General features: G+C 49.9%; 1 long non-coding RNA gene across 1 annotated transcript; it reads left to right on the top strand.

The window, feature by feature from the left end:
* The first annotated feature begins 479 nt into the window (after positions 1-479).
* Positions 480-4,500, top strand: LOC120381627. The gene is made up of 3 exons (XR_005588107.1): positions 480-535; positions 3,755-3,863; positions 4,439-4,500. It is a non-coding gene; the product is annotated as an uncharacterized LOC120381627 (long non-coding RNA).
* Positions 4,501-24,696: the final 20,196 nt, after the last annotated feature.

Raw genomic sequence — 24,696 nt, 5'->3', positions numbered from 1 at the left:
AATTGGTCATTGATCTCTGATAGCTTCCCTTGCCAACTTTCTACAGTTCTGACCTTCTGTTCTTTACTATTGACTTCCCCTTTCTTCCATATATTTTATTTTGAGAGTGTTGGGATTCCTACCAGGGAGCCACCAGCAGGGTCCAGAGACAGCCTCATCTCCTATATTAAGCTCTGGCTAGTAGGTATGTGATAAATGTGAAGACGCTGCCTCCGTCTGTCAGCTGGGAGACACAAAGGTTCTCTCTTTCCACCCTCTGATGCCGCCTGGCTGTTCTAGGCAAGGTGGGGTGGGACTCTGTTAACATGTGCCTCCCGGAGCTTCCATTTCCCTGGTGCAGCTGTTCCCTGAATAGTGGGGTTGTGGGTGGGGCAGCAGGTACTGAGTGTTGGACTCTTGCTCTTTCAGGGGCTGGTGACCTTCGAGGAGGTGGCTGTGTATTTCACCAGGGGTGAGGGGGCTCTGCTGGACCCCGCTCAGAGAGCCCTCTACAGGGGTGTCATGCAGGAGAAGTATGAGACGGTGACCTCGCTGGGTAAGGAGTCCTGTCCCCTGGGTTATTAGAAGCTGTGGGGTCTCTGAAGAACCTGAGCAGTAATAACTTTATACCTTTATTCATCATACAAGTTTTGACAAGTTTCCTTGCCCCCCCTTTATTTGCCTTATCTCCCACCCACTAGAATCATTTTTGGACATGTGCCTTTTTGGTGCCGTCAGTCATTTTAAAATTGCATTTAATGTGTCCTTATTGGCTACATGAATAACTGTAGCTTTCATGCCTTTCCCTCATTTTAAGAGGAAAATACGCCACCTGTAGAATTCTAAATTGAGTAAATAGGTGTAAGACTCATGCATGGCTTGTGTGACAGTCAGATGAGCTCCTCTTTCGATAGGAGAGCGTATAATGTTGCCATTCAGGACCCCACGGATGAAGGGAGAACAGAGCTGTGGGAGGGGAGGAGAATGGGGGAGTAGATAATTCTGGGGTGCCAGGACGTGGGGAGGGTGTGTGCAGGGTTAGAGCTAAGAAGCAGCAGGGAGGGATGAGGTGGTGAGAGACGAGGAGGGAACACAAGACTCTCCCAAGGTGCCGGCAGGTGGTGCTGGCTGAGAGTAATGGGAAGAAGTGGAGAGGAGTGTGGAGGAAGGGCACCGAGGAAGTGGCTCAGTCTCAGGTGTTGAAGCTAAGTGGCCTGTCCTTGTGGAAGAGTGGGAGCCCTTGGGGTCTAGTGCACTCAAGAGGCACCTCCCAAGGACTGTTTAAAAGCCAGGGCATTGCAGAGATCCTATGGATCCATGACAGTGCCAGAGGTTCAACCTTATGGGGAAAAGATATAAAACAAGAAAAGGATCTAAATGCGTGTTTACCATCGCTCCCTCTCAGTCCTCATGGGAATCCCTGATCCGTTCCAAAGTGTATTAAAACCTTCCTTAAAGGCTCACCTCTTGGTTATCAGGTCATGTCCATTTGTTAGAGGGTTTTCCCTTCACCCTCCCACTTCCCTGGTTCTTGTCACGCAGACAGCAAGCAGCGAAAGACCAGAAGTCTGAAGCACAGATAATGCGATGTTTATTGGGGTTATTTCCAAGCAAGCATATTCCACTGCCCTAATGAACTTACACCTAGAAAAATTAATTATGCAGCAGACAGAAACAATTAGAGAACCAGAAACAAGGTAAAAGTGGTGGCCATAAAGATAGAACAATACAGAAATGAGGTTTCACAACCACAACCATTGAGAAGGGATTTCTTGCCAGACCGGCTGCTGTCAGACTAAGTTTTCTTTAACCACCTTAAGATCTGTTTCTTTATCTGGTGCTGATGGGCACTATCGGGACAGGATCATCTTCCTAACAGCCCAATAGCACCTTATTTCAGTGTGACTGGTTTGGGATGTCAGGATGTGACCCTTCGCTTCACAGCTTATGGCTGCCCCTGGTGCTGAGCCAAAGGCCTTAGCCTAAGAACAAGGCCTCAGACTATCATAGTGAGAGAAGGCCCATTCACAGGCAGACTGTGATTTTGATTCTTAGCTAGACAAAGTGATAAAAATACCCTATGTTCTTAAAGTCTAGGCTTTACAGGCAGGCCTGAATATCTCTATTCTAACAGTGGGTTCTAGCCCTTCCCCATTCTGTGTCTGTCTTGTCTATTTAGATCAGGGTCAGCAACCTTTCAGCAGTGTTGTGCTGAGTCTTCATTTATTCACTCTAATTTAAGGTTCCGTGTGCCAGTAACACATTTTAATGTTTTTAGACTGTCTCTTTCTATAAGTCTATAATATAGAACTAAACTATTGTTGTAAGTAAAGTAAATAAGGTTTTAAAATGTTTAAGAAGCTTAATTTAAAATTAAATTAAAATGCAGAGCCCCCCCCTTGGACCAGGGGCCAGGACCCAGGCAGTGTGAGTGCCACTGAAAATCAGCTCGCTGCCGCAGGTTGCCTACCCCTGATTTAGATGGTAAATTCTTCAGAGCATGGGCCATCTACAGTTCTCTGTTTGCACTTTGCCTAGCACAATGGGGACCCACTGTTAGTTGGTCGTTAGGCACTAAGGTAGTGAATATGATTTGTTATAATAGTAACTCTCCGGCCACTTTGAGCCAAGGAAGATGGCCTTGGGATGCGTAGTCTTATTTGGGGTGTGTGAGTAATGTTGATTTGATTAATCAACTTTAATTTGTTTTGTAGTTATATTAATTAATTAATAATACTTAATCATTTATATTAATTAATATGGGTTTAGGCTCGCCAATTTGTTTGATCAGAAGATAAAAGTTCGTGTTTCAATCGGGTTCCACAGAATTGATAAAGGGACCTTTCGGGTATGACAGGAAGCTCACACGGAGACAGATATAGTCATAACGACTTTTATTAAACTCAATGAAATAGTGAGTAAATTGAATCACAGTAATACAATTGTAACTCTGTAATTCTACCTGTTTTACAAGAGATACATATGATGATACAATATTATGTGCTGCAAACTTTGGTTAATATTCACCCGTTTTGATAAATTGGTGTTGGCCTCACCTCTGGCGGTTCGGTTTCACACCCCTTGCAGAGGAAACTAATGCAAAGAGCTGTCAAAGCTACTTTAGAATTTATTTTTTAGCTCAACTAAATAATCTGATACACAAACTAAAATAACATTTAGAGAGACCAAGCTTAGCCGAGTCCCTTTTGAACTTAAAGTTTGAAAAGAAAATAAGTGCAGTCTATTACTGGTTAATAGCTGTTGTAGATGGATAGCATGAATACGTAGTTCATAGAATCATAGAATCTCAGGGTTGGAAGGGACCTCAGGAGGTCATCTAGTCCAACCCCCTGCTCAAAGCAGGACCAAACCCAACTAAATCATCCCAGCCAGGGCTTTGTCAAGCCTGACCTTAAAAACCTCTAAGAAAGGAGATTCCACTTCCTCCCTAGGTAACCCATTCCAGTTCTTCTCCACCCTACTGGTGAAAAAGTTTATCCTAATGTCCAACCTAAACCTCCCCCTCTGCAACTTGAGACCATTACTCCTTGTTCTGTCATCTTCAACCACTGAGAACAGTCTAGATCCATCCTCCTTGGAACCCCCTTTCAGGTAGTTGAAAGTAGCTATCAAATCCCCCCTCATTCTTCTCTTCTGCAGACTAAACAATCCCAGTTCCCTCAGCCTCTCCTCATAAGTCATGTGCTTCAACCCCCTAATCATTTTTGTTGCCCTCCGCTGGACTCTCTCCAATTTATCCACATCCTTCTTGTAGTGTGGGGCCCAAAACTGGACACAGTACTCCAAATGAGGCCTCACCAGTGAAGATGGTGAAGTGTAGTGAAGAAGGAGGAGGTCAAGGTGGGGGGGGATACCATAGTGAGGTAGGTTACCTCTTTTTATAGAAATAAATGCTGGAAATCCTTCCTCTTATGCCCAAATTTCAGTCTTCCCCCATAGAAATGTTAGGGTACGCTTACTCCATAGGCTACTATGTGTGTGCGTGTGGATGGCAGGTATCTGCGCACTTGTAGGGTACTTGTTAAGTCTGTGAGTACAACTTTGAAAAATCCCCTTTGCTATTCTTCATTGTCTGTTGGTCTAGGTAAAGGGTCTTAGACCTAAGCGTAGGCACTTTATTTGGGTATAGGAAAAACAGTTCCTTTTCTGGGTAAAAGGGCACAGGATATAGCTATGCTAACTTTGCTTTAGCTTAAAATGCAGGTTTTGGCCTGTAGGTTTCTTGCAGTACAGCCAAACATATTTGTAATAGGAATTAATAAACCTATCACAATACTGTACTTATAAGAAAAGAGATATTGATGCAGGCAAGCAGATGAATCCTGAGGGCTACAGATGTTAGTGCCTAAAAATGAGATGGGGGTTAAAACTATGGACTATTCTTTGTGACAAGTATCCCACCAATTCCACTGACCTCCCTTGTTTTCTTTCCCTGCAGTAGGGTATCCAATTTCCAAACCTGATGTGATGTCGCAGCTGGAACGAGGGGAAGAGCCGTGGGTCCCGGACCTCCAGGGCTCTGAGAAAGAAGTGCTCCCAAGAGCTGCCTTCGCAGGTGAGGAATCAGTTAAACAACTCAACAACTGCTTAGGAATGCAGGAAACATTTGGGATGCCCTACAAAGACCTTGTGAGCTCTCCAAGTTCAGGATTGTTCCCTGCAGATGTGGAATCATTATGGCAGATGTCACTCATGGCTTCCCTCCTACCCTGACTGACAACTGGCAGCAGGTCCCTCCCCGATCTCACTTTCCCCTGAGAGTTATGGTGCAATGAGGATCCAGAACTGATGCCTTCCTCTCTTTTCTGTGGAAGGGTTTGGGGAAAATGATCTCCTGATAGGTTTGATCTCTCCCACATATATTTTGGTTTGTTCATCCCTTTTTCCACTCCTCTCTCTGACATTCCCTTTTTCTCAGGCACAGGGAGTGACCTATGTCTGGATTCTCTCTGTCTCCCATCCGGCGAGGGGATGGTGAGTGAGAAGGAGGAGGAGAAACCCCAGCAGGAAGACACTGTGCAAGTAGATCCACATTGGATGTTATCAGGAAGATCCAAAGGGAATGTTTCCAGGAGTTGTGCACTCCCAGAAAACACAAAAGCCTGTGAGACTCAGCAGAGGCCAGAGGAAAACTACAGTAGCCACTCAGACCTTATTCCACGCAACAGAATCAACTTGGAAGAGAGACGCTACATGTGCCATGAGTGCGGGAAAAGCTTCAATGGGAGCTCTCACCTTATCAGACATGAGAGAATCCACACAGGGGAGACGCCCTACACGTGCTCTGAGTGCGGGAAAAGCTTTAGTCAGAGCTCTGCCCTTATCACACATCAGAGAATCCACACAGGGGAGAAGCCCTACACGTGCTCTGAGTGTGGGAAAAGCTTCAAGCAGAGCTTTGCCCTGAGCGCACACAGGAGAATCCACACAGGGGAGAAGCCATACACGTGCTCTGAGTGTGGGAAAAGCTTCAGTCGGAGCTCACGCCTTATCAGACATCGGAGAATCCACACAGGAGAGACGCCCTACACATGCTCTGAGTGCGGGAAAAGCTTCAATCAACGCTCTGCCCTTATCAGACATCAGAGAGTCCACATGAGAGAGAACTGTAATAAATCCCTTGACTAGGGCTGGAGAAAGCTTTTTTCTTTTTAATCACATTTGCTAATTCCCACATAGTGATTTTTGCACCATCTTCACCGTGGTGTCTCAGCTCCACCAGATCAGTTGCCTGCTTCTGCCTTTTGCAGCTCACCCTTCTTTGGGGTCAGTCCTGTGATCTTTTCTATCAACTCCTTTCCTTTTGAGTCGAAGGAGTGTGTCCCCCTCCAGCCAGGAATGTTTGTCAGCTCCAGGTGGGGGGAGAGAGGTTTGATTCCAACAAGCTACACTGAGGCTAAAGCTACCTGTGCCTGACATCCACTAGGGCTGCACATGGCGTTGGCTGCTCAAGTTAGTGATCTTGGTGTAACAAGACAATTATAGTTGTAGAGCAGATGCAGCCCAGGTGCAGGGGTTGGCATTAGCTTCCCCCTTGACCTGACCTAAACTCCATCACTGTTCCTAGTCTTAACAAACCCTGAGCATCACGGTTATACTGTTCCCCCATTTCACAGCAATTCTTAGTCATCGAGTTCACTCTTGGGGAAGAAGTTGTTTCATTCCCAGTTGCTCTGATGTTGGTTCAGGTTGTGCTGCAGAGCAGATATTTATACTACCATTTTCTCATTTAAAATATATTGAACTATAAGAGAGCGGGAACAGGGCAGGGATGGGGAAAATGTCATTTCACCCTCTGTAACAACAGAATAAGATGGGGAATAAGGGAAGCCCTCTGATTTACCCCATCATCATCCCAGTCCCCCTGTTGTGCAATTGGTTAGGTCAGTATTTTTTCTAAAGGGCTGGGAAGAGGATTCCCTCGTAAATAACTTGTAACTAAACAAAGTGCCCATGCATTGAGCTCCCAAAGCCGTTGTGGCCCAGGCCCTGCAGGGAGTGGCTCCTGAAGAGATCTCCTTCCCCATTAGCTGCATGTTGCCTATTATTTGGCAAATACAATCCCTAGCTAGGTAGAGATGGGAAACATGGAAGTGACTTTTCTCTTCAGCTCACCCCTGGGAGATGCTGCAAATGTGTAGAAAATGAAATCCGTGTTGAATGTGCTGTAGCTGCAGAAAGATACCTATTTTTAATAGAGACCTGACATTTGGTGTCTTACAGGGATTCTAAACCGCACCTGAATTTAGTCCCTAATTTAAATCTGTGCCACCAGATTAAAGAAATAAAAGGGCACAGTAGGGGGAGTTGTACCTCACTGTCACTACTGATCTGTTGTGCGGTTGGTCTTCTACGCCAGAGAAGTGTCAAATTACTCCAAGTAAGGTCAAAGATTTGACAAGAGCTCAGGTAGAAATTGCAGGTACTAGTGGTTGATTTTCACCCCTGAGATGGAAGCTGTGGTGACCTGTGGCCCAGGTAAACTATTTTTAGAATGCTGCTCCCTAGTTAAGTGGCATTGGTCACACTCCTGAAGGACGCCATGATTAAATTGGGCACAACTGTCTTTTACCATTTGGATCCAAAGTTAGATGAAGCACAGAGAAACATCTGATTCCTTCAGAGCCATTCCATGCCTGCGGATCCCAATCTGGCTGCCTTGTTGGACAAGAAGCACTTCCCTGCTGGCCAAACAATGGTAGCCAATGAGGGAATGTATCCAGTGATGAGCTGCCAAAATCATAACAACCGGTTCCCTCCTCTGAGGAGGGAACCGGTTGCCCCCCCCTCCCCGTTCCTTGACGCCCCCCCTTTTTTTTTTAAACTGCGGCTGGGGCCGGACGCCGGGCAGGAGCTGAGCCCCGCTGCGCCCCACCAGGAGCCCCGCCGCCCGGACCCGGACCGGCAGGAGCCGCCGCCCCGGACCCGGACGGCAGGAGCCCCCGCCGCGCCCCCCGGACTGGCGGCAGGAGCCCCCGCCACCTGGACCCCGGACCGGTGGCAGGAACCCGCGCCGCCCGGACCCCAGGGCGGCAGGAGCCCCCGCCGTGGAGCCCGGGGCAGGAGCCTCGCCTCCCCAGGTTACCTGCCTGCCTGCTGCTTGTTCAGGCTTCCCGCGAACATCTGATTCGCGGGAAGCAGGGCAGGGGGAGGAGAAAGGGGGCGGAGCAGGAGAGCTTGGGCCGGAGCTTTTGTGAAATTTAGCAGCCCTTATAGAACTGGTTGTCCTGGAACAACCGGTTCTAAAATGGCTGCTAAATTTAACAACTGGATCGCGCGAACCGGCGCGAACCGGCTCCAGCTCACCACTGAATGTATCAGATGCGAAGTTCAGACTGCAGGATACTTGAATGCTGAGTCCAGAGTCTGTGGTTTAGTCTAGGCCTGCACAACTCGTAAAGCAGCGAGGGCCATATTACTCCAAAGAAAACAGCTGAGGGATGAAACCCCCCCGGCCTCACTGAACACCAGCGCCACTGAGCCCCTCCCTGAAACAATCCCCCCCGAAGCGCCACCCGCCCCGTGGAAACAAACCCTCCTTCCCCAGCACTGCCCCACCAAAACGGTGGCATTGAACCTTGGTAATATAGCGGGCCCCTAAGGTAGTATAATTAAGGTAAAAGGAAAATGTATTTTTGCTAGAAGTAGAATAAGATCTTCCCCTCACTTGGTAATCAGTTGCCCTGTTGAGTGAATGAGGTGGGACTGAGGAAGGCAGCACCTCCAGACAGCTGCAACCCTTGGAGAGGGGCTGGGAGCCAGACCAGATCAGCAGAACAGGTCAGCCACTGATTCATAGCTCGTCTCCTCAGTCCCCTGCTGCCGGCTCACCAGCCCCCCCCACTCGCCTCCTCAGCCCCCCCCTCCCGTGCTGCTGGCTCACCTGCCCCCTCGCCTCATCAGCCCCCCTCCCTCACCTGCTATTGTGTCCTACAGGAGGCCTGTGATACGCAGGGGGTCAGATTAGATGCTCTAATGGTCTCTTCTGGCCATAAAGTCGACTAATATCTGAAAAACTGAGTGTTTTGGGAGCAGCGTCTGATGTTTCCCTGCCTAGCCGGCTTGCTGCCTAGAACGAACGCTCCTTGAGTGGGGTGATCCACAGGGAGTAGCTCAAACCTGCAAAGTGCCTGGCCAGGGGCAGGACATTGGTACAGCAAGGGAGGGGTGTGGCAGTGACATCACAAAGGCCTTTGGCAGGACCTCAGACTATTGGTCCAAGGTGGTGGGGAGGTGGTGACCTCACAGAGAGATGCTGACATCAGCCAGGCAGGATGGGGCGAGGGGCCAGGGAAACCTCAGAGACCCCTGTGGCTTTGCTTCATCAAGTCTCCTTCTCCAGGTCTCTCTTTGAGGACTGAGAGAGTATTCGGGTTCACGGACATGAGCGCCAGGAGGAACCTCTTCCGAGTTTTCTCCTTCCCTTTTAGTGATTTTACTAGAAAACAGCCGTCCCTGTTTAGAAGGTAAGAGCCTCCTGGAGGTCTGAAACCTGTTCAGTCTGATCCATCTGGTGACAGGTCACTTCCCTTCTCTATACCTCAGGCTCCTCCCCATCTGTCCAATGGGAACAGGGACAGTTCTCGAACTCTGGGCAGTCCTGAGCCTGAGTGAGAGAAGGGGCGATAAAGCCATGTGTGAAGGAGAAAGGAGAGTTTCACGGTGTTTAGCACCAAGGAATTCTAAAGTTTGCTAAAATGTCTAGTCTGCGGAAACAAGAAATGGTTGGGGCCAAACTTTTTAACCACTGCCTTTCTTAAAGCCGATTCAGGGATGTTTAGGTACCTGGGGTTCTTTGCCAGCAGGAGAGAAGAGGTTCCTGCCTCCATTTTTGTGGCCTTAACAAACCAGGTGTTGTGTCCCAGTTCTCGTCTGAGATCCCTGAAAAAGAACATCTTCCCATCCTTGAACAAGACAGGACCTATATTTCAAAGGGGAACAAAGAGACCCCTGGGCCTTACAGACTAGCTAGCCTCACTTCCATAGCTGGAGAGGTAGTGGAATATATTCTTAAACACTCAGTTTGTCAGCAGCACCTACAGGATAATTTGGTTCTTAGCACGAGGGATCATGGATTTGTCAAGAACAAATCATTCCAAACCCAGCCTCTTTCCTTCTTTGGCAGGGTTCCAGGCCTAGTGGAGGTGGGTAAACAGTATGAATGATGATTTGGAAAATGGAGAGGAGAGTATCGTTCTAAAATGTGCAACTGACACCAAGCACTTTGGAGCACAGGACTGGAATTCAAAACACCCTTAACAAATTGGAGACTTGGTCTTCTTGAGTCAAACCCCATGGCTGGGCCCCTCTCTCTAGACTGGGCTGAAGTGAAACCCCAGAGCCAGACACTTCTCCTCTTGGGCAGTGTGCTCCGACCTTGAATGGTCAGATGCTGCTTAGCGCTGTCAGAGCAGCTTTGGCTGGGGGATTCTCCCAGCACTTTCCAATAGGGGGAAGGTACGAAATCCCCATTTGCCTGCTGGGGATGGAGCCCTAGAGGGGGGAGCAACTTGCCCAGAGTCCCCCAGGAAAAGGAAAACAACCAGCAGTGGAACCAATAGGAAACCCAGCAATGGAACCCAGGAGTCCTGGGGGTGTGCTAGGGTGACCAGATGTCCCAATTTTATTGGGACAGTCCCAGTTTTGGGGTCTTTTTCTTATCTAGGATCCTATTACCCCCCCACTCCCTGTCCTGATTTTTCACACTTGCTGTCTGGTCACCCTCGGGTGTGCCCATGTGTGGGTCCCAGCTGCTCCCTGCCCCCCTCATTGAAGCAGGTGTGCAGGGTTCCTGCCCTGGGAACTGCAGGGCACCAGTGGCCATGGGGCTGGCTGGAGGCAGGGTCTGGCTGCAGGCAGGGCAAGGGGTGCGGGGCTGGCTGGAGACAGGGGTGTGTGGGGCTGGCTGGAGGCAGGGCAAGGGGCTGATTGGAGGTAGGGTCTGGCTGCAGGCAGGGCAAGGGGTGCAGGGCTGGCTGGAGACAGGGGTGTGTGGGGCAGTCTGGCTGGCTTCAGGCAGGGGTGTGTGGCAGGAGTTGGCTGGAGACAGGGCAAGGTGTCCACGGCTGGGGGTGTGTGGGGGCTGGCTGGCTTTGGGCGGGGCCCCAGGGGGTGCGGCAGGAGATAGCTGGAGACAGGGCAGGGGGTGTGGCAGGGGCTGGCTGTGGGCAGGGGGTGTGGGGCTGACTGCAGGCAGGGCAGGGGGTGTGGGGCTCGCTGCATGCAGAGCAGGGGGTGTGGAGCTGGCTGCAGGCAGGGCAGGGTGTGGGGCTGGCGGCAGGCCGGGCAGGGAGGACGCAGCTGGGGGGGGCAGGGCAGAGGGTGCGGGGCTGGCTGCAGACAGGGGCTGCCTGCAGGCAGGGCATGGGGTGCAGGGCTCACTGAAAATGTCCTGAGCGGTATTTTAAGGTGAAGATAACACCATGGTTACCAGTTGACTGGCACATCCTGGGTTAAAGAAAGGAAGGGACCTGGAGTTAATAGTCTGAAGTATTTGTGTTACCAACCCTGTCACTGTCTGACCCCCCTTCAGTGCGGAGCAGGTGTGTACGTTGCTGTGTGGAACGCACAGACTCCTGCAGAGCAGGGGCAGCTGTTTCCTTGGCAGAGAGCCTGGCACTTAGGAGACTTTCTTGACTTGCTGTTTTGAAGCAATTCAGTAAAATAACGGTGGAGCTACAATGTCCGGTCCAAAATTTCAGCCCCCCTGGTACAAAAACGCTATTTTAGGATGTAAACAGGAGGCTTCCAGCACTAGGACACCTGACCAGAGAGCTCAGTGGGGGCGTAACAGCTGCTGACTCTGAGGGTCCTGGGCTAAATCCACTTGCAGGTGGAGGCGTTTCGATTTATTTGATCGATAATGAGGAAGGTGAAGATTTAATCGCAGGCATTTTTAATAAATGTCATGGACAGATCACGGGCAAAACCCAAAAGCTCATTGCCCGTGACCCGGTCATGACTTATACCATAAATACCCCTCACTGAATCTTGGGGAGGGAGGCCCAGGGGGTCCGTGGCACCAGCTGTGGGCGCAGGGAGTCCAGGGGGCCCATGGCACCATGTGCTGAGGGAGAAGCCCCGGGGACCCACGGCCACTCCAGAGGCTGCCAGGTGAGGGGAGCCCCAGAGGCCAGCCCTGCTCCGGCCACCTTGGGACAGGTGCCAGGAGCCACTGAGCTGTGGCTGCTCCTGCCACCCTTGGAACCACTGCTCAGGCTGCCCCCAGGCCAGCTGCTGGGGCAGCCACGGAGTCAGCCACAGTGGCCACTGCAGAAGCCACAGAATCTATGACTTTTGCAGTCTCCGTGACACAGAGGGATCCCTAATAAAGAGACAAACCCCTCCCTGCTGTGACTGCAGTTCTTGGAAGGAAAGAGAAGAACAGAAAGTGAAGAGAGAAGGAAAGAGAGAGATTTCCTGTCACCTCTCTCCCCTGCTCCCTCCCCCTTGTATTCTGTAACCCCATCTCACTGGGTTCCCTGTGCTGGTGCCATGGGGGTGACACTAGAGTTCTGGGGATTTGGGGGGAGGGGAACGGGGCTATTCACTTCTCAGCATTTCACACAAATTTGTCTTTGGGCTGAAGTTTCTCCTGTGGGGCCTCTCAGTCAGAGCTGTACCCCACCCCCTTCAGTGGGGGGGGGTGTAAATTGCAGAGTAGGCAGAGAAGTCGCCATAAAGGGACATATTGATCCGGTGACTGGTTCTGACGGGGTCACACGTCCTCTGACACAGGCTCATGTGCAGAACATGGGAGCTCTGGCTTGTCCTAAATGCTGTAGACTGTGAGTTTCTGGAAAGGGCAGGGGAGAGGGAGCAAGAGGAGAAAGGCAGAGACATTGGAGATGAGGAATTGGGGGGAGAAGAAGGAGAGAACAGAGAGACAATAAATGATTGAAGCAGAACAGGTGTCCCAACTCCATCTTGCTCATCACAGGTGTTCACAGAGACAGGTAGTTGCAGGTTTTCCAGTGTCAAGTCTGAACTTTGATTCTAACAATGTGCATTGAAATATCAAGGGGATCTCCACATACCTGATCTCTTCCCCCCTCCCCTTTTTTGTATTAATTTTTATTTTGACGTGTTTGGCTTAACCGTGATCTTCCCTTTCCCCACCTGTATTGCAACTGGGGGTTATGTTTATTTTTCCTCCCTTTTGTTCATGTCATTATAATTGTAACAGCAAAGGAATCTGCAGGAGCAAAAACTGACTCAAAACTTCATTTCCCCATCGTGCCGGAACATCCTACAAACAGCTCACGCAGCTGGAATCATAACACGCAAGGCCAGGGGATGGGAGATGCAGGTTTCCAAGTGTTCTGTCTTTCTCAGATGACACATTCCAGCCCCTTGTGTGCCTCCATCCTGTATGACCTGCTGGACTTCGACACATTTATTGTCTCATTCTATAGATAATGTGATTGTAACATAATGTCACTGAAATTAAACCACTTCCAGACGAGGAAACAACAAAGGAGAAAAGCCATTATTGCATTGGCTGGGAATCAAACCCAGATGAAGTGCTTGCAAAGCACCTACGCACACCACTATACCACCAATGCATCTGGCAGGAGTAGCTTTCCTGCAGGCTCTGTGTGCTGGCAAAGGGGGTGACACATGACCACAGAGTTAGTGAGCAGGGTGGATGGGCTGGAAGCTGCCTGACAGCTGGGAGCAGAGTTAGGATCCCAGAGTGGCTGAAAGGGGGCAAAGGTGAAAACAGATCTCACTGGGAGCTGGCCCCACACCCGCCCCACCCCCAGGAGAGGGGAACTGAAGCTCAACTTCAATCACAGAAAAATCTTCCCTGAGAAGGAAGGGGACAGCTTGTTTTAAAGCCCAGGTTTGTGTTTGTTCCTGCTACATACGGAGGGGCTGGGTAGTGCTGATTCCAGCCCCCAGACTCTGGGAGGATAAGGAACAAATTCAGGCTGCCAGTGACCTGCAGGAGGGAGATGATCTTTTGACAGTGACAGACGCCTCATCCTAAAGGCCTTTGTCTGCCCCCTTCCAGTGACTGTTTGGTACAGGAATGCAGCCCCCCACTCCTGGGTCTCTCCTGGGGAAATAATGTTTCTGTGCAAAACACCAAAGCTTTTAACAGAAAGGAAGAAAAGGAAATGGCCACACGATGGACACAAGGAATGAAACACAAGATCCTTCTCCCATGTGCATTGACTTTTAACCTTGTTTGTGGTGGTGGTGGATCTATGTTGGTCCCAGGGGTCCCCTGGGGTGCCGGGCATTGGCCACTTTCGGGAGAGTGGGCTAGATGAACTGGTCTGACTCAGTGTGGCTGTTCTTATGTTCTAACTGCTGGTTATGGAAGAGACGACCTTCCAGGCTACACAGAACTGAAGAAGGGTGCTGAGTTAGCTCCACAGCTTGTCTCTTTCACCAACAGAGGCTGGTCCTCTGCAAGCTCTTACCCTCACCCGCCTTGTCTCTCTTGGACTCTGAAAAGTGTTTTCTCTCCACTCCCCTTGGAGAGAAGTTAAGTTTCCCTTTGGGCAACTATCAGGCTGAAGCAATTGTATTGACTGTGACACTAGAATTGAAGATTTAATATTATAAATAAATGAGTCTAAACCTGAGGTTCTGGTTTTCACATTGGTTTTTCTAACTCCGTTCCCAATGCTCTTCTAGAAAGGCCTCCAGGCTGCCTGCCCAGCCCAGCAAAAGTGGCAAGGAGAAAGCCCACACTGCTGCTCTTTCAGGTAGTTGAAGGCTGCTATCAAACCCCCCTCACTCCGTCAGTCCCCAGTCTGTGGCAGTGCCTGGGATTCTTCCATCCTAAGTGCAGGACTCTGCACTTCTCCTTGTTGAACCTCCTCAGATTTCTTTGGGCCCAATCCTCCAATTTGTCTAGGTCGCTCTGGACCCAAACCCTGTCCTCCAGCGCTTGGATTCTTTACATGCTTTCACAGAGCACAGAGCAAATGTTCCATGATTTCATAGGGCAGAGTTTTGTGCTATCGGGAGCTTTCCCTGTGTGAATTTGACAGGTGGATCAACATAGAGACACATTGTGACCCTTCTCAGGGTGCTGAGGACTGTGAGTCTCCTTGTTGCCACCTGCCACAAGGAAGAGGGAGTTTTGCATTTGGCAGCTGGATGTTAGTGACCAAACTCACCAGCCTGCTGGAACTCAGGGACCCTCCTCTGAGCTACAGCAGCCACCTTAACCCTTGAGTTCCTTCAATGTGTCCCCCTCTGGGGTCCAGCCCGGATCACCAGATACTCGGTGAAATCCCAGATCCTCTCTTGCCCAAGTATCCCAGGTTACTAGTTTTACTGTGGACCATTGCTACTGTATCTCACACAGCACTTGAGTACAGTTATCGAACAAGCAAAAAATTTATTTCACAACGGATAGAGATTTAAACAAACAAATGTGAGTGATGGAAACCAACTGTTACCAACTAAACAAAGGCAGAAAGTGATAGAATAGAAAGGCCAGCACAAAAAACAGAGAGGAACAATGAGATACTAAAAGGACAATGGTTGGAACTCTCCAATTCTCTCAGTCTTTGGATTGATGGGTACTAGAGCTGTAGCAACAGTTGAGGAACCAGGGTAAATTAAATCTAAGGTTTGAGCTGCTTCTGAAGAATTTTCCACACTCACGGCATTCATAGGGCCTCTCTCCTCTGTGGATTGTTTGATGACTAATAAGGTGCGAACTGCGATTGAAGGTTTTTCCGCACTCAGTGCATTCATAGTGCCTGTCCCCTGTGTGGATTCTCTGATGTCTAGAAAGGACTGATCTTTGAGTGAAGCATTTCCCACACTCATGGCATTCGTAGGGCTTTTCCCCTGTGTGGATTCTCTGATGAATAGAAAGGGCTGATCTTTGAGTGAAGCTTTACCCACATATCTGCTGGGAACACACACACACACACACACACAGACACTGTATCTGTCTACACCCCTGTGTTCACTCTTCTAGAAAATTATGATCAATTTTGTACACAGTATGGCTTGTGAGGTATCATTTGAAAGAACAGAGGGAACAGGAACCCTTACCCAGCGAGGTCACCGTCTCATAGTTCTCCTGCATGACATCCCTGTAGAGGGCTCTCTGAGTGGGGTCCAGCAGAGCCCACTCTTCCCTGGTGAAATGCACAGCCACCTCCTCGAAGGTCACCGGCCCCTGAAATAGTAAGAGTCCAACACTCAGGACCTCTTTCCCCACTCACAGCCCCACCATTTGTGGCAGAGAGGGAGCGAATCAAATGGAAGCTCTGGGTGGATCGCAGTCAACAGAGTCCCACCCCCACCCCGCTCAGCGTATCCAGCAAATACCAGGGTGAGGAGACGAAGAGAGAGCCCCTTGTCTCTCCCAGCAGATCCATCACACACCTACTAGCCACCGACTGATACAGGAGATGGAGCCCCTAGCAGGGTCCAGGGAGAGCTCCTGGTAGGAAGCCCAATAACCTCCTCATTGTGAGGAGCGGGATATGAAGGAGAGGCAGCTCCAATAAGCCTGACTCATGGGTGCCCCCTTCATATCTCACAGCAGCCGCTGGTTAGTGAGCTCAGGCTCCAGCACTGGGAGTCTGGTCAGTTTGACTAGCTCCATGGAGGTGGGCTATTTTCTTTCTTCACAAATTAGGGCATTTCCACCTCCCAACCTCCTGGGTCTGTTCCTAACTCCCAGCAGGTTTGCCACACCCTGGCCTCCTCCTTTCCCCACGCTGTGAATTTCCTGCCCCGCTCCAACCTCCAGACCAGACTGTGCAAACCTTCCCATCTCCGATGTATTTGCTGTCCCTCTCCTCCAGCAGGATCCCACCAGCAACCCCCCGATAATCTCTACCTGAGTTGGCTCCACTGCAGCCATTTCTCTTCCCTGTCCCACGGCAGGCTGGGATGACCTGGAGCAAAACATGGACGTCATTCTGCAGCCTGTCTGGGGGAGAAGGGCAGTTGTAGGCGTTTCAGAACCGGTTTTAGTTAATTTCACATCAGAATTCCCCCAGGCCCTTTCCCTGCAGACAGACACCCTAGATTCTACCATGCTGGGAAATGATCAGTCTGTTTATTACAATGTTGACCTGGCCCCTCCTGCCAGGCTAAGCCCAGACACATTTTTAACCTCCCTTCTCCCTCCCCTCACCCCGCAACAAAGTCTCTGAACACAAGGCTAGAAAAGAGCAGAACCAAAGGAGTCACTGTGGGGGATTCCCTCGGACACTGACCCCACGGCAGCCACATCCCAGCAGGGGGAATATGGAGTCAGGAACTGGCTTTTCCTCTGTCTGATCCTTGTTTTGTTCACTGGAAAGTGGTTCTGCCCAGGGATGCAGCAATACATATGTCTGGGTGGACTAGAGCGCTGGAAATCTCTCCCTCCATTCATTTCTACCACTGCCCCTTTCAGTCTTTCCTTCCTCTGTCCTCTCTCCCTGCTCCTCCGGCTGGGACAGTCCCATTCCTGGGGGCTTTGCTCTCCCATGGCTGGATTTTCTCCTGGCAATTGCTACTGGGAGGAGAAATGAGGAGGGGCTGTTTGTGCAGAGTCACTTTCTTGCCAGTCCCCAGCACTTTCCCTGAGGTCTGTCAGTTACCTGGAGACTCTGGCTCATAATTTAGTATTAACAGGGCCCAGGGCTGCCCTAGGGGGCTAGGACCAGCTGGAGAAAGTCATCCCCTGGGCCAGGCAGAGAAGCAGCTTTAATTCAGGTCACTTCCCAGCACAGAACCCCGCTGGGAGCAGCAGCTGCTAAGCCTGGTCTCCCAGATCACAATGGAGGCTGCAGCCTCTGACCCAGGAAGCTGAACCCCAGTATCCTGAGCAGAGAGGGACAGAGCGTTTGAGCAGCTTCCCTCCTTTAGCTCTCTGGGGAGAGCAGCTAACGAGAGCCCCTCCTCACAGGGAGAATTGCTGATCTCATTTGCCCCACTGTCCATCTGGAGTCACTCCTTGTCTTTCCATACAGTGACTCTGGATTAACAATGGTCTCAATGAAACCAGAGTTCAGAAAGAATGAGTCCAGAATGCTGTGGAAGGGACCATTGTGTGGCAGCGCTGACTCCCTTCCCTCCTCCCTCACCCCCAGATCCAGGACAAGGACTGGACAATGGACTGGACAATCTAGGACAATGGAACTGGAAGTTCCTGCAGTTTTCAAGAGGGGAGAAGAGCAAAAATCTGTGATTTCACCTCACAGTGTTTGATAAGAACATAAGAACATAAGAAAGGCCGTACCGGGTCAGACCAAAGGTCCATCTAGCCCAGTATCTGTCTACCGACATTGGCCAATGCCAGGTGCCCCTGAGGGAGTGAATCTAACAGGCAATGATCAAGTGATCTCTCTCCTGCCATCCATCTCCATCCTCTGACGAACAGAGGCTAGGGACACCATTCTTACCCATCCTGGCTAATAGCCATTTATGGACTTAGCCTCCATGAATTTATTCAGTCCCCTTTTAAACATTGTTTTTAAACATTGTCCTAGCCTTCACAACCTCCTCAGGTAAGGAGTTCCACAAGTTGACTGTGCGCTGCGTGAAGAAGAACTTCCTTTTATTTGTTTTAAACCTGCTGCCTATTAATTTCATTTGGTGACCCCTAGTTCTTGTATTATGGGAATAAGTAAATAACTTTTCCTTATCCACTTTCTCAACATCACTCATGATTTTATATACCTCTATCATGTCCCCCCTTAGTCTTCTCTTTTCCAAACTGAAGAGTCCTAGCCTCTTTAATCTTTCCTCATATGGGACCCTCTCTAACCCCCTAATCATTTTAGTTGCTCTTTTCTGAACCTTTTCTAGTGCTAGAATATCTTTTTTGAGGTGAGGAGACCACATCTGTACACAGTATTCGAGGTGTGGGCGTACCATGGATTTATATAAGGGCAATAATATATTCTCAGTCTTATTCTCTATCCCCTTTTTAATGATTCCTAACATCCTGTTTGCTTTTTTGACCTCCTCTGCACACTGCGTGGACATCTTCAGAGAACTATCCACGATAACTCCAAGATCTTTTTCCTGACTCGTTGTAGCTAAATTAGCCCCCATCATGTTGTATGTATAGTTGGGGTTATTTTTTCCAATGTGCATTACTTTACATTTATCCACATTAAATTTCATTTGCCATTTTGTTGCCCAATCACTTAGTTTTGTGAGATCTTTTGAAGTTCTTCACAATCTGCTTTGGTCTTAACTATCTTGAGTAGTTTAGTATCATCTGCAAACTTTGCCACCTCACTGTTTACCCCTTTCTCCAGATCATTTATGAATAAATTGAATAGGATTGGTCCCAGGACTGACCCTGGGGAACACCACTAGTTACCCTCTCCATTCTGAGAATTGACCATTAATTCCTACCCTTTGGTCCCTGTCCTTTAACCAGTTCTCAATCCATGAAAGGACCTTTCCTTTTATCCCATGACAGCTTAATTTACATAAGAGCCTTTGGTGAGGGACCTTGTCAAAGGCTTTCTGAAATCTAAGTACACTATGTCCACGGATCCCCCTTGTCCACATGTTTGTTGACCCTTCAAAGAACTCTAATAGATTAGTAAGACACGATTTCCCTTTACAGAAACCATGTTGACTATTGCTCAAGAGTTTATGTTTTTCTATGTGTCTGACAATTTTATTCTTTACTATTGTTTCAACTAATTTGCCCGGTACCGACATTAGACTTACCGGTCTGTAATTGCCGGATCACCCTAGAGCCCTTTTTAAATATTGGCATTACATTAGCTAACTTCCAGTCATCGGGTACCGAAGCCGATTTAAAGGACAGGTTACAAACCTTAGTTAATAGTTCCATAACTTCACATTTGAGTTCTTTCAGAACTCTTGGGTGAATGCCATCTGGTCCTGGTGACTTGTTAATGTTGAGTTTATCAATTAATTCCAAAACCTCCTCTAGTGACACTTCAATCTGTGACAGTTCCTCAGATTTGTCACCTACAAAAGCCAGCTCAGGTTTGGGAATCTCCTAACATCCTCAGCCGTGAAGACTGAAGCAAAGAATCCATTTAGTTTCTCCGCAATGACTTTATCGTCTTTAAGCGCTCCTTTTGAATTTTGATCATCAAGGGGCCCCACTGGTTGTTTAGCAGGCTTCCTGCTTCTGATGTACTTAAAAAACATTTTGTTATTACCTTTGGAGTTTTTGGCTAGCCGTTCTTCAAACTCCTCTTTGGCTTTTCTTATTACACTCTTGCACTTAAGTTGGCAGTGTTTGTGCTCCTTTCTATTTGCCTCACTAGGATTTGACTTCCACTTTTTAAAGGAAGTCTTTTTATCTCTCACTGCTTCTTTTACATGGTTGTTAAGCCACGGTGGCTCTTTTTTAGTTCTTTACTGTTTTTCTTAATTTGGGGTATACATTGAAGTTGGGCCTCTATTATGGTGTCTTTAAAAAGGGCCCACGCAACTTGCAGGGATTTCACTTTAGTCACTGTACCTTTTAACTTTTGTCTAACTAACCCCCTCATTTTTGTATAGTTCCCATTTGAAATTAAAGGCCACAGTGTTGGGCAGTTGAGATGTTCTTCTCACCACAGGGATGTTGAATGCTATTGTATTATGGTCACTATTTCCAAGCGGTCCTGCTATAGTTCCCTCTTGGACCAGCTCCTGCGCTCCACTCAGGATTAAATCTAGAGTCGCCTCTCCCCTTGTGGGTTCCCGTACCAGCTGCTCCATGAAGCAGTCATTTAAAGTATCGAGAAATTTTATCTCTGCATTTCGTCCTGAAGTGAAATGTTCCCAGTCAATATGGGGATAATTGAAATCCCCCACTATTATTGGGTTCTTAATTTTGATAGCCTCTCTAATTTCCCTTAGCATTTCATCATCACTATTACTGTCCTGGTCAGGTGGTCGATAATAGATCCCTACTGTTATATTTTTACTAGAGCATGAAATTTCTATCCATAGAGACTCTATGGAACCTGTGGATTCGCTTAAGATTTTTACTTCATTTGAATCTACACTTTAACATATAGTGCCACTCCCCTGCACGGCCTGTTCTGTCCTTCCGATATATTTTGTACCCGGAATGATTGTGTCCCATTGATTGCTCTCAGTCCACCAGGTTTCTGTGATGCCTATTATATCTATATCCTCCTTTATCACAAGGCACTCTAGTTCACCCATCTTATTATTTAGACTTCTGGCATTTGTGTACAAGCACTTGAAAAACTTGTCCCTGTTTATTAGCCTGCCTTTTTCTGATGTGCCAGATTCTTTTTTATGTGACTGTTTATCATCTGATCCGGCCCTTACATTATACTTCTCATTCCTCTGCTCCTGACTATAACCTGGAGATTCTCTATCATCAGACTCTCTCCTAAGAGAAGTCTGTGTCCGATCCACACGCTCCTCTGCAGCAGTCGGCTTTCCCCCATCTCCTAGTTTAAAAACTGCTCTACAACCTTTTTAATGTTTAGTGCCAGCAGTCTGGTTCCACTTTGGTTTAGGTGGAGCCCATCTCTCCTGTATAGGCTCCTCCCATCCCAGAAGTTTCCCCAGTTCCTAATGAACGTGAACCCCTCCTCTCTACACCATCATCTCATCCACGCATTGAGACTCTGAAGCTCTGCCTGCCTACCTGGCCCTGCGCGTGGAACCGGGAGCATTTCTGAAAATGCCACCATAGACGTCCTGGATTTCAGTCTCTTCCCTAGCAGCCTAAATTTGGCTTCCAGGACATCTCTCCTACCCTTCCCTATGTCATTGGTACCTACATGTACCACGACCACCGGCTCCTCCCCAGCACTACACATAAGTCTGTCTAGATGCCTCGGGAGATCCGCAACCTTCGCACCAGGCAGGCAAGTCACCATACGGTTCTCCCGGTCATCACAGACCCAGCTATCTACATTTCTAATAATCGAATCTCCCATTACTAACACCTGCCTTTTCCTAGAAACTGGAGTTCCCTCCCCCAGAGAGGCAACCTCAGTGCGAGAGGCAACCCCAGCACCATCTGGAAGGAGGTTCCCAACTACGGGAAGGTTTCCCTCTGCTCCCATTGACTGCTCTGCTTCCCTGGGCCCTTCTTCCTCCTCAACAGCACAGGTGCTGTCTAAGCGGAGGTGGGACAATTCTACAGTGTCCCGGAAAGCCTCATCAGCATACCTCTCTGCCTCTCTTAGCTCCTCCAGTTCCGCCACCCTGGCCTCCAAAGCCCGTACATGGTCTCTGAGGGCCAGGAGCTCCTTGCACCGACAGCACACATAGGCCACCCGCCCACAGGGCAGGTAATCATACATGCGACAGTCAGTGCAATAAACTGGATAGCCCCCACTCTGCTGCTGGGCTTCTGCCTGCATTGTCTCCTAGTTAGTGAAAGGGTGGTTTAAGGAAAGTAGTTTTGGAATGTGGTTCGGTTTATAGGTTTTAGGATTTTAGGGGGGGGCCACAGGGAAGGGGTTACGGCTGGCAAGGGACTCCCGCTCCCTTCCCAACTCCCTTGCGAAACTCCCTGTTAGCAGCCCCTGTTCGCAAAGCTCCCTGGTCGCTTGTGCGCGGCTTTATAAAGCCCTGGCCTGGCCTGAGTGAATGCCCCGCCCACTGATAAGTGCCTAGAAAGTTATCACAGTGACTGGGCCTGGCCGGGGAATGTCGGGCAGTGCTTGGAGCCAGGATTCTGCATAAGCTAATCAGGAGAAGAAGCGAGGTCAGGAGCAGCCCCAGAGCCCCAGCCAGCCTCCCCCCCAGATATTCCCTGGGACCCAGCCCCCAGAATCCCTGGCCAGGGACCTCAGATACCCCTCAGAGCCCCACCAGCCAGAGAACCCCCACCAGACCTTCATTGACAGGTTGGGAATCCCAAAGGGTTCCCCCCACCAAGAGACCCCAGCAGCCCGAGAGGCCCCAAAGGGACCCCACTGGGAACTCAGTCCTCACTGCCTGCCTAGGATCCCCCCCTCCCCGCCCTCCAGCAGGATCTGCCCTGCCCTTGGCCTGGCACCCTCTCCTCCCCCCTGCGGGATCCCCTGACGCTTTACAGGGGCACCCCCCGGCCTAGCACCGGGGATTCTCCCACACACACTCTGTGCACTGGGCAGGGCAGCGATCCCAGGAGTCTGCGGGGGAAGCCCAGACAGAGCCCCTGGCACAGCACCAGGCTCCCTCTAACCCCCTGTCCCGCCTCCCCAAGAGACGCCCACCCCTGCTGTTCTGCAGCCACCAGGCCCCCAGCGATACCCACCTCCAGGACCCACAGCCTCAGGGCTGGGCACATCACAACCACCCCCTGAAACCCCAAATCTCCAGAACCCACCAACCTCACTAGGGTACCCCCGGCCCCGCCCCCCAGAGGCCTCCCCACCACAATCCCCTTCAGCTGCTATCTCCCCACAGCCCCCCCCCCACCCAGCAACACTGTTACCTCACAGTGCCTGAGAAGTGGATAGAAAGTGACCACCGCCCCTTGCTGGCCAGTCACACAGGCAGGGGAGCCCTGGGGGATGTCTCTTGAACAGGAGACTGGAAGGCCTGGAGGGACAAAATAGGTAAGAAATGTCCATGCCTGTCACTAGCAAATAATGGCCACCCTGGATTCACCCCAGAGGTGGCTGCATCTTAGCACTGTGGGAAGCAACCCCTCACAGAGGCCATTTGTCATGGGGTTTAGGATACTTCTGGACCCACACTGCACTCAGAGTGACCTCCTCATCCTGTGCCAGCTGGAGAAAAGAAAAGGGTCCAGCCAACTCTCCCGTTACCAGCTGGGAACCACTGATCCCCAAACAGGGGGAGGCCTCTGGCTTTGATGTGTATTAAAGATGTGGCTGGTCTCTTTCTTCAGCAAACATTTAACAGAGATAAAGGGGAACAAATGATTCACAAAGGAGACGGAAAGATGACTCCACAGGGCCACCCAGAGGATTCCGGGGCCCGGGTCTTCGGCGGCGGGGGCCCTTCCGTTCCTGGACCTGCCGCCGAAGTGCCCCAAGACCCGCGGTGGCGACCGCCCGCCGAACTACGGCCCCAGCTGGACCCGCCGCCGAAGTGCGGCCCGGTCTTCGGCGGTAATTCAGCGGAGGGGGGCCCCGCCGCGGGTCTTCGGGGCACTTCGGCAGCGGGTCCCGGAACAGAAGGGCCCCGCTGCGAATTACCACCAAGACCGAGCTGAACTTCGGGGGCGGGTCCCGCTCCGTCTTCGGCGGTAATTCACCAGCGGGGGGTCCTTCCGCCCTGGAGCGGAAGGAACCCCCGCCGGCGAAGACCGGGAGCGGCAGAAGCTCCTGCGCCCGGCCGCACAAGAGTTTTCCGGGCCCCCCGGAGCGAGTGAGGACCCCGCCCAGGGGCCCCAAAAAACTCTGGTGGGGGCCCCTGTGGGGCTCGGGTTCTGGGTCAAATTGCCCCTCTTGCCCCCCCCTCTGGGCAGCCCTGGACCTCCAGGATGGAGAAGCACTCATGGCAACAGGTTCCCTCGAAGGAAGAAGCTGCTGGGATTTAGAAACACGGGGAACAGCCCCAAACCAGAGAGGATTTTTAACTGACATAGAAAGAGGCAAAACCTGAGTTTTGAGACCAACGATCAGAAATGAAAGAGAAAGGGTGGAAATCTGAGAGATTTTGGATCCATTTTGCAAATTATAGAGAGGAAAGTGGAAAATCAGAGGATTTTATATCAGTTGTTGATAGGAGGCAAAATCTGAGTGTTTCACATCAATATCTGATAAATGAATAAAGAGGAAATGGGCAACATTTGCAAACATTTTATATCCAGGTTCAAGAATCTGAGAAAGGTGTAAATCTGAGATTTTCTTGGTATTTTATAATTAGAGAGACAGGGGGAAATCTCAGGGCATATTCAATTAGAAACAGACAACTAGAGAGCAGTGGGGCAAACGTTTAGGTTATTTTATATGAATCTTTGAGATTTGCAAAGAAAATGTGTCACAAACTGCATATTTGATAACATGAGAAAAACACCAAGATCTGAGGGGATTTTATATTACTGTTAACGAACTAGTGGAAAAGGAGGACTGTTGGACTGGATTTTATACGACTGTCCAATACATAAACACAAAGTGATGGTTGCCCCACCCTCACCATTCCCATGGGCAGCACGGAGCCCTGTGAGGAGCTGATTAAAAGGGAGGGGGACGGGGAGCTGAAAGGTCCCTGGATAAAGGAAGGGGGCAGCAGTGGGGGATGGACAGGTGCCTGGAAACTTATTGGTGGGGGTCACTGTGTTGTTAGTTA

The sequence above is a fragment of the Mauremys reevesii genome, linkage group 14 (assembly GCF_016161935.1).
Source record: "Mauremys reevesii isolate NIE-2019 linkage group 14, ASM1616193v1, whole genome shotgun sequence".
NCBI classification, from domain to species: Eukaryota; Metazoa; Chordata; order Testudines; family Geoemydidae; genus Mauremys; species Mauremys reevesii.
This window is presented reverse-complemented; position numbering and strand designations above follow the sequence as displayed.